This window comes from Littorina saxatilis, unplaced genomic scaffold (assembly GCF_037325665.1).
Source record: "Littorina saxatilis isolate snail1 unplaced genomic scaffold, US_GU_Lsax_2.0 scaffold_2285, whole genome shotgun sequence".
Lineage (NCBI taxonomy): Eukaryota > Metazoa > Mollusca > Gastropoda > Littorinimorpha > Littorinidae > Littorina > Littorina saxatilis.
The window spans coordinates 7,501-16,758 of NW_027128963.1; the positions used below are offsets into that span (position 1 = coordinate 7,501).

Below are 9,258 nucleotides of genomic sequence, written 5' to 3' on the forward strand. Positions count from 1 at the left end.
TTTATATGTCTGCAACTGAAACATTACGCTGTCGCAGGGTTTCTCGGTGGGGAATAAAATGATTGCGGCAAGAAATGGAAAGAGGACATTTACCAGCAAAGCGAATCAACTTGTTTGTGCATGATGGATTTGAGGTGATACGTCTGTTTTTTTGTAACAGAAACAGTGCACAAAGGTTGAATTCGTTATTCTGCTTTATTTCTGTTTGGGTGGTTGCGAGAGTGTAAATAGGCTACGTAGATGAGATACAGAGCCTCGCCTTTGTTCTGACAGGTTGCTTATTTAGTCCCTTTCGTCGTTGTTGCTGGTAGTGGTGGTGGTGGCGGTGGTGGTTGTCGGTTATCTTGTTCTTTTTACATTAATTTTAGTCAAGTTTTGAGTAAATGTTTTAACATAGAGGGGGAATCGAGACGAGGGTCGTGGTGTATGTATGTGTGCGCGTGTGTGTGCGTGTGTGTGTCTGTGTGTGTGTGTGTGTGTGTGTCTGTGTCTGTGTGTGTGTGTGTGTGTGTGTAGAGCGACTCGGAGTAAACTACTGGACCGATCTTTATGAAATTTTACATGAGAGTTCCTGGGCACGATATCCCCAGAGCTTTTTTCATTTTTTTGATAAATGTCTTTGATGACGTCATATCCGGCTTTTTGTAAAAGTTGAGGCGGCACTGTCACACCCTCATTTTTCAACCAAATTGATTGAAATTTTGGCCAAGCAATCTTCGACGAAGGCCGGACTTTCGTATTGCATTTCAGCTTTGTGGCTTAAAAATTAATTAATGACTTTGGTCATTACAAATCTGAAAAGTGTAATAACATTTTTTTGTATAGACATAAAACGATCCAAATTTACGTTCATCTTATTCTACATTATTTCCTGATTCCAAAAACATATAAATATGTTATATTTGGATTAAAAACAATCTCTGAAAATTAAAAATATAAAAATGACAATCAAAATTAAATTCCGAAATCGATTTAAAAACAATTTCATCTTATTCCTTGTCAGTTCCTGATTCCAAAAACATATAAATATGATATGTTTGGATTAAAGGCACAGTAAGCCTCCCGTAAAGGCTGTTCTTAACCAGACGAACCATTGGTTCGCCGAACTAAGGTTCGCGAACCATGGTTTGTGTCTTAACTGGGTGAACTTGTTCGGCAAACTCAAGGACTAGTTCGTCCAGTTAAGACACGAAACCTGGATCGCCGACAAACGAGGGGAGCTCACTCCGAGTCGACAATAAAAGCAAGTAAGTTATTCCCCTTCCAAAAATGGCTGCCTCCAAGACGAAATCACCGATTGAGTGGTAACTCCGTGCTGGTTGTCGATTTGGGTCTCTCCTTCCGACTTGATCATGGTGCACGAAGCCTGGTAATCTTGAACTTTAGTGTGTTAAATTCATAGCTCAGAATCGAGTGGCATACTTTACTTATTTTAGATCCAAGTACCTGTAATCAAGCCCAAGAACATTTATCATGAAATTAATTGACGGATTAAGCTCCAAACCTAAGCATGATTAATTAATTTGGTTGTTTGATCGGCGAAAATGGCGTAGGTTGTCAACCAAGGGACTTCAATTACACGACAAAGTTGCCTCCCCTGTCCGCTGACACGGATAATTCCTTCTTTGACGCATGTAAACAAAATGCATTCGTACCAGAGTACGCTATGATTCGTACAGTTCATCGGAGTTCATTCCGTGACTTTAAAGGGATCTAAAAGACTTGTTATGATTACAAGTGCAGGTTCTCCAAATTTGGAGGCTTGAATGCCTCTGAATTATGAGCTATGAATTTAACACATTGAAGTTCAAGATTACCCGAAGCCTTCCATGTCATTTACCCTCCTGGGTTAAAGGTTATAAATTGATTCGAGAAAATAACATGACTGGTATGGACTGATCATTGTGTCTACCGTGGAGCCATCGGGGTTCTATGGGAAATGCTACACACAAAAACTTGCCTGTGAAAAGGGAAAGACGGTGACCAAAAATAAATGATGATAGCGATATTTCTAATTGTGGATCAGCAGAGTCGAGAAGCATACATGATGTTTACCAAAGTGTGTGTGCGTGTCTGTCTGTCCACGTGTGTGTTTGAGCTCTTTTCGGTACAGAATATGAGTTTGGGGATTGAGTGAAGAGGGAGACCTAAAAAAAAAACTACTCGGTATTTTGGTTCTTTTTATCACAATTCAGTCTGTTTTAATTTTCAAGTTATATCAGAAATTTTCTATTTGCACTGATACACTGGAATCCCTTGTGGATGTATTGCTTTAAGGGTCTACAAATAGTACCACTGAACCAAAATCATCCTGTTTCTTTACGTTTTGAGCAATTCAATTGTCTTGTTTTTTTGTTTTTTAAACATTTGATTCCTCTTCATTCTTCTCAAAAAAAAGCTTTCATTGCAATAAACAAAACATTACTGGATAGACATTTTCTTGGAGAACGTCTGTATTAGCAAGCATTTAAAGTAGGAGGACGATATGGAACGTACGATAAAAGGATGTGCTTTAGCTTTCTGTCTCATCATTTATAAATGTTGCCCTTCAATCACACACACACACACACACACTTTTGATCCAGCTCCAACCATATTTCATAAGGCTTTATTCAGGGTTGTCTCTTGTTCTTAAACATCCGATTTCTAAGCACACGTCTGTGCTGAGAATATGAACATGAACCGATATGAACATCAATGTCAGCCGCCTTTTTATTATGAAATAATGTTCATTTGTGTTCCAAACACTTCCAAAGAATACTTGTTGGTGTGTCTTCAGTCGCCCTGACATCATCACAACTCGACCCTGTCCTGCAAAAATACAAATATATACAGGGTGACACCCAAACATTCAACCCAAACAAATGCTTATTTCTTTAACATCTGTTGACCGAATTAGTTATCTTTCTTTTTTTTTTGGTCCCTGTCCTGTCTTGTCTTGTCATGCCTTGTCTTGTCATCCCTCTATTGGCCTACTGGCAACCTTTTCCTAACTTGTCTTGTCTTGCCATGTCTTGTCTTGTCTTGTATTGTATATACATTTAGCATACATTTGGGTAAAGGTTTGCGAACAGGTAAGGGGTGTAAGAGAGAGAGAGAGAGAGACAGAGACAGAGAGAGAGATGGTGGTGGTCTATGTTACATTACACAGGTCAACACAGTTGCAAGTTCATAGGTTAAAGGCTGCCCTTTTCGTAGCGTTCATTAATTAATTCCTATTGTTTACATGTGCCAATAATGTTATAAAACTGTACCTAAGGGGATATAATAACGATTGGCTGTAGCTTTCAAAAACAGAAAAAATTATTTCAGTATTGCAAAGTGGTGTTGATAGTGTCGAATGTAAACAGAACAGTCTCAAAGTGAAAGTGGATGTTTTCCGGAAATTGCGAAGTTAACAAGAATACAGAAAAGCGCGCTTTCCTGCTTAGCACAATCCGCTACCGCGCTAATCTGGCGTGTCAATATCACTACGTTTTGCACGTGGAAGGTGAGCGATTTCCTTCACGCGGGGATTGACGAAGCTGTACTGTCTGTGTTGACGGTCTAAAAATAGCCCAAGCCCTGGAGAACTGTTTCTAAAGATAGCAATAAACTTGATCAAGAATTGATTATTTCTTGTAATTGGTAAGGACTTCAAACCTAAAACTTTGCAGGAAGCTTAATTTATACATCCCCGCAACGATGGGAAAAGCCCTGGAAGTAAGTAAACTAATTAAATAGGACTTTGTCAGCCTTTAAATGAGGGGTTATTGTGTATACGGAGGAAATAATTTTCTGATGTATTTTTAATTCATTATTGGTGTTTTATGCAAAACGTACGGTCAATATTGAAAGTTTAAAAAAGGTACTGCCCTCACATTAATACAAAGGCGGGATCACAGCTGGATAAGACAAGGTACGGCAATTTTCGACCCGGAGGTCTCTTTCAGGGCGCACAGAGGATGAGACAACACAGGAGAAAAATAAAAAACCCACAGATAATAGCACACGGAAGGAACGATTACAGCAGTTATAATTAAATTACTTTGTGGGTCAGGGTTTTTTAGGAGTACAGGGGAAACCCCTTTTAAGACCTTAAAAAATGTGAGAAAATCAAGTCTTAAAATGGAAGGGGTCTAAAAATGGGGGTAATTTACAGGTTATGAACAGAACATCTTCTTCTTCTTCAGCGTTCCAGAAATTCTGGTGACGTGTGAGCTCGTTTGCCCATTTGGGTTCCCCACACTATACTCTGAGAGCATAGTCAGCTTCACTCCGCTTTCGTTGAGTAGGCATGCTGGGTATTTTCGTGTTTCCATAACCCACCGAACTCCGACATGGTTTACAGGATCTTTTCCGTGCGCACTTGGTCTTGTGCTTGCGTGTACACACGAAGGGGATTAAGTCACTAAGCAGGTCTGCACATAAGTTGACCTGGGAGATCGGAAAAATCTCCACTCTTAACCCACCAGGCGGCAGCGACCGGGATTCGAACTCACGACCTCCCGATTAGGAGGCTGACGTCTTACCACTGCGCGCCACTTCACCCGTCACAGAACATCTAAAGAAGCAAGATCTTAACAAGAGGCGAAGCCTTCAAGGCTCACGTAAGAAATCGACAAACAGTAACACAAACTCAATCACTCCGTCACACATACACACACACACACACACACACACACACACACACAGTGACACACACACACACACACACACGGTAAGCATAGGTGAAACTGTGCAAGAAAGCGAGACCCTGGATCTGCCAAGTAGTCTCGGCCCGCTCACAATAACAATGACCGAGACGTTCAGTAATTCCTTTGCGTGACGTCTAACCCTCTTACGTCATAATGTGACGTCTTCAAATTGTTTCTATCACACACGTCAAACACTTTTGACCGAGACTGACGTAATCCATAGACTCGGAAATGTTAAAGTTTCTATCACACACACACACACGCACGCACGCACGCACGCACGCACGCACGCACAGACAGACAAAGTTTATCATCGCATAGGCTACACTTACGTGAGCCAAAAAGGAGGGAGTCTGAAATGAATGGGTCTGAAAGGGGGGTTCCACTGTGGAAAAGTACCTGTCAGTTTACCTGTATGTATTAGGACCGGGTGGCCGAGTGGTAACGCACTTGCGCTCGGAAGCGAGAGGTTGCGAGTTCGACCCTGGGTCAGGGCGTTAGCAATTTTCTCCCCCTTTCCTAACCTAGGTGGTGGGTTCAAGTGCTAGTCTTTCGGATGAGACGAAAAACCGAGGTCCCTTCCGTGTACACTACATTGGGGTGTGCACGTTAAAGATCCCACGATTGACAAAAGGGTCTTTCCTGGCAAAATTGTATAGGCATAGATAAAAATGTCCACCAAAATACCCGTGTGACTTGGAATAATAGGCCGTGAAAAGTAGGATATGCGCCGAAATGGCTGCGATCTGCTGGCCGATGTGAATGCGTGATGTATTGTGTAAAAAAATTCCATCTCACACGGCATAAATAAATCCCTGCGCCTTGAATATGTGCGCGATATAAATTGCATAAAAATAAAAAAAAATAAAAAAATAAAAATCCCTGCGCTTAGAACTGTACCCACGGAATACGCGCAATATAAGCCTCATATTGATTGATTGAATAAGACCACCCCTGACATGCGGCACATACCAACTATCTACAAGTGCTTTGTGTGAACAGTAAAAAAAATTGTTTTCCTTTTTGCGAATTCATTTCATTAAACACAACAACAACAAAATTCATCAAATTCCAGCTGAGCAGAACGGCTTTCACAATTATCACTGGGCCTTTAAAGGCATGTTCCTCACCATATTACCCAGCATATCAGACACCACATGTTTGACTAGGTTTTTACATGGGAACAACAAGACTATACAGGATGGTAAAAAAACCTCCCTATTTTCTTTTTAATCACATTTTTGACTGCGAAAAAAAAAGAGATCAAAAAGGAAATATGGCGCTTTTTTTTAGACACCCCTTTTTACGTCCAGCTTCTTTTGGTGGAGATTCAAGTTACAGACACATGTGAAATTCATTAAGCAAAAAGGTTCCCACTATGCACTGCCACAGAACACAACCAGGTTATTAATGTGCGGTACAGTGTATAATTATGTTTAAGTAAAAGGATGCCCTTCTTTTGTTTAATTGGAGCATCTATGATGTCTGACATTTTGGTTCTAACGGTAAGGAACGTATGTTTAGGCTCTAATAAGGACAGTTTGTCTTGTCAAAAGCCTCATGCATATTCCTTCCTCCCCATGCAAGACTTTCTTTTATTTGAGTATATATCTGCCTTTATAGTACAAAAATCAAATAAAAAGGTCGCACTCTGCGCATAGCGACAAAAATCGCAATTTTACCAAGAAAACCTCACACTCTTTATGTGGAGAAAGACCCTGACTGTTGCAGTATGTTATGCATTTGAAAACATCTGAAATTGTGTACTTGAATTCTACAGTTTGATCAGTTCTGTGTGTTTAAAAAGTTACCTTGATCATTCTGACATGCTCTTGCTCAAATCACATCCCAGACAATATTGTAGACTCCATTGATAGACGCTGTGGGGCATGGGAGAACTGCATTCTGAGGAAACGAAAAAAATATACACTGAGGAAGAACAGTCACAACAACATTTGCAGCAGCAACAGGCTATATAATTTTATTCAAAGAACACTTAAATAAGGTAAAATGAAAATCAGTGTTGTGTCAGTAAATTTGATTTGGGGGAGATGGAAGGATTGGGGTGGGGGTTTAGAGGCGGGGATAGAAGGATAGCTGGGAACCGGGGAAGGTGGGGTGGCTAACACAGTTTGATCATGTAATGACTGGTACAATGTTTAATATATCTAAAAGGGCAGCAACTCTGTAATGCATTATGTGAACCAACTTCTCCATAAACTAAATAAAGATCAGTAAAAGTTACCTCTTTCATTCTGGAATCTTTTTGGTCCCATCACAGCTCAGACGCAGACTCAATGGACAGATACTGTAATGATGAAAATAACACCAGCAATTTAAGGGAGAACAAGAATTATGCAGAGAGGAAAAACAGTAATGAGTAAGAACAACAGCAGCAGCAGCAGCAGACTCAATACTCTTACTCTACATAACACTCTCACTGAATGACTGATTCAGTAACTAAATCCCAGTGAAGTGCAAGTGATCAAAATTACTTATGTAAAAACAGAGAAATAGAGAGAGAGAGAGAGAGACAGAGAGAGACAGAGAGAGAGACAGACAGACACAGACAGACAGACAGGCAGAGACAATGCGAATGTGTGTGTGTGTGTGTGTGTGTGTGTGTGTGTGTGTGTGTGTGTGTGTGTGTGTGTACATGGGAAATGCAGTGCCATTGAAAACAAACACTTGCTTCATTTAAATATCAACAGTTATACAACATAAGAGGCACTAGAAAAGTTGTACATGAAAATAAATGTTGCTCTTGCTGATGGAAAAAGAGCAGGGGGAGAGGGTCGATGTTGCTTGCACTTGCAGATAATTATGCACTAACATCCAGCTGTTTTTTCTGGGTGTACTGTAACCCTGTAATGTTTAAGCAGAAATGTTTGTGGATCACGTTATGCTTCTGCTTTTAGATCAGTTTGAGTATTTGCAATATTACCTGGATCATTGCGGCATCCTCTTGATCACATCACATTTGAGACTTTGACCTATATAGACTCCATGGGCAGACGCTGAAGTTATTACAAGGGCATTCTGAAAAATGACAATACAAATGCAGAGATGTAGAACTTTACATTACACTTACAGAAGCAACAACCAGAGAGCTGATTTATACAGGTAGAGAGAGAGAGAAAGAGAAGAAGAAGTAAAAGAAAAAAGAGAGCATTGAAAGAGAGGGGGTGGGGGATGGGGCAAAGGGAGTGTGTAATGTGACGTGAGGAAGGGGAAGAGCAATGGAAAATGAAACTCTCAGTACTTTTAATTTATATTAACAGTTATGGAACTATTTGAGCACTCCCCATAGCCACAAACAAGGTACAGACGGCAACATATGTTGCACGGAAGGGTGGGGGTAGTTGGACTGGAGAGTGTTGTTATGGGTTTAGGGTGGAGCTGGGGCGGAGTGTGTATGTAACTTGATAATAATAAGCATGATCAGTTAGTGCTAACAACTATCTTGATCTTCACAGACATAAATTGCACAATGATTTCACCACCATGTACCTTTATTTTTGCCCTTGAGTTAGGTGGAAGACAATGTTGAGTGGTGAACGCAAGTTGTATTGATCACTGGGTCATCTTGCGGTCCGGGCCATTGATCTGCACATTGCACCAGCACAAACAAACACAATGTTATGATCTCAATCAGCCTGCATGGTCAATCATGAATCTAAGAACACAAACACTGTCCAGATCTAATTGAAAACGAGATCATCATTACTTGGGAAATTCAATGAAAATCTAGCAGTCAACGAAGCAGATAGATCTGTCCTTGCGATTGTTGTTGCAAGCAGATAAATGTGTGAACTTCCTTATCTCAACGTTATCATTCAACATATTGATATTTTGCCTGATGGATGTTGTGCCGATGAGATAAACAAACAATCAAAATCAAAGTCATAAACTTTTGAAGAAAAAAATTAAACAAATTGAGCAGAAAGAATCTAGCTTACTGCTGTGCTGATTTCGACAAAATCAATGCGTTTACATGCCGAAGTCATTCCTGCTTTTATTCATATCATACTAGATGATCCTAATGCACAACAATACGAAAACGAGCTCAGCGAAATGAGTAACACTGCCTCACCTGCACTAACACAATGCTGCAGAAGCGAAGGTCGTCTACGACTGGAAATTTCGAAGTCGAACAGCGGCGTTTTTTCACTCTCAGCGGTTGTCTTGCTCGGAAAAGTGAAAAGCTTAACTTGAAATCGAACGGAAGTCACCATTCTACCTTTTCGTTCAAGCGTTGTTTTTATAAAATCTCAGAAAATGTAATTTTGACTTGGGTGATTTCGTCCGCCATTGAGATTCAGTTTTTCAATAATTTGTCTTCCTCCTTGGCAGAAGAGTCAAAGGTTCGGCCCGATCTTCAAGGTTCCCAAGACATGACTTGCAAACCCCGAACCTAGTTCGCCGAACCTCCCAAACCTAGTTCGAAAACTCAGGTTCGTCTGGTTAAGAACCAAGACAAGTTCGCCGAACCAGTCTTGAGGTTCGCCGAACCCCACGAACCTAGTTCGCGAACCAAAGGTTCGTCTGGTTAAGAACAGCCTTAAACCATCACAGATACGGT

At 40.6% G+C, this 9,258-nt stretch overlaps 1 long non-coding RNA gene across 1 annotated transcript; it reads right to left on the reverse strand.

Moving 5' to 3' along the window:
• Positions 1–2,721: 2,721 nt before the first annotated feature.
• On the reverse strand, positions 2,722–9,252 carry LOC138957263 (uncharacterized). Its single transcript, XR_011452976.1, has 6 exons — positions 8,770–9,252; positions 8,187–8,282; positions 7,621–7,715; positions 6,922–6,984; positions 6,488–6,581; positions 2,722–2,811 (listed from the first exon to the last, which is right to left on the reverse strand). It is a non-coding gene; the product is annotated as an uncharacterized lncRNA (long non-coding RNA).
• Positions 9,253–9,258: the final 6 nt, after the last annotated feature.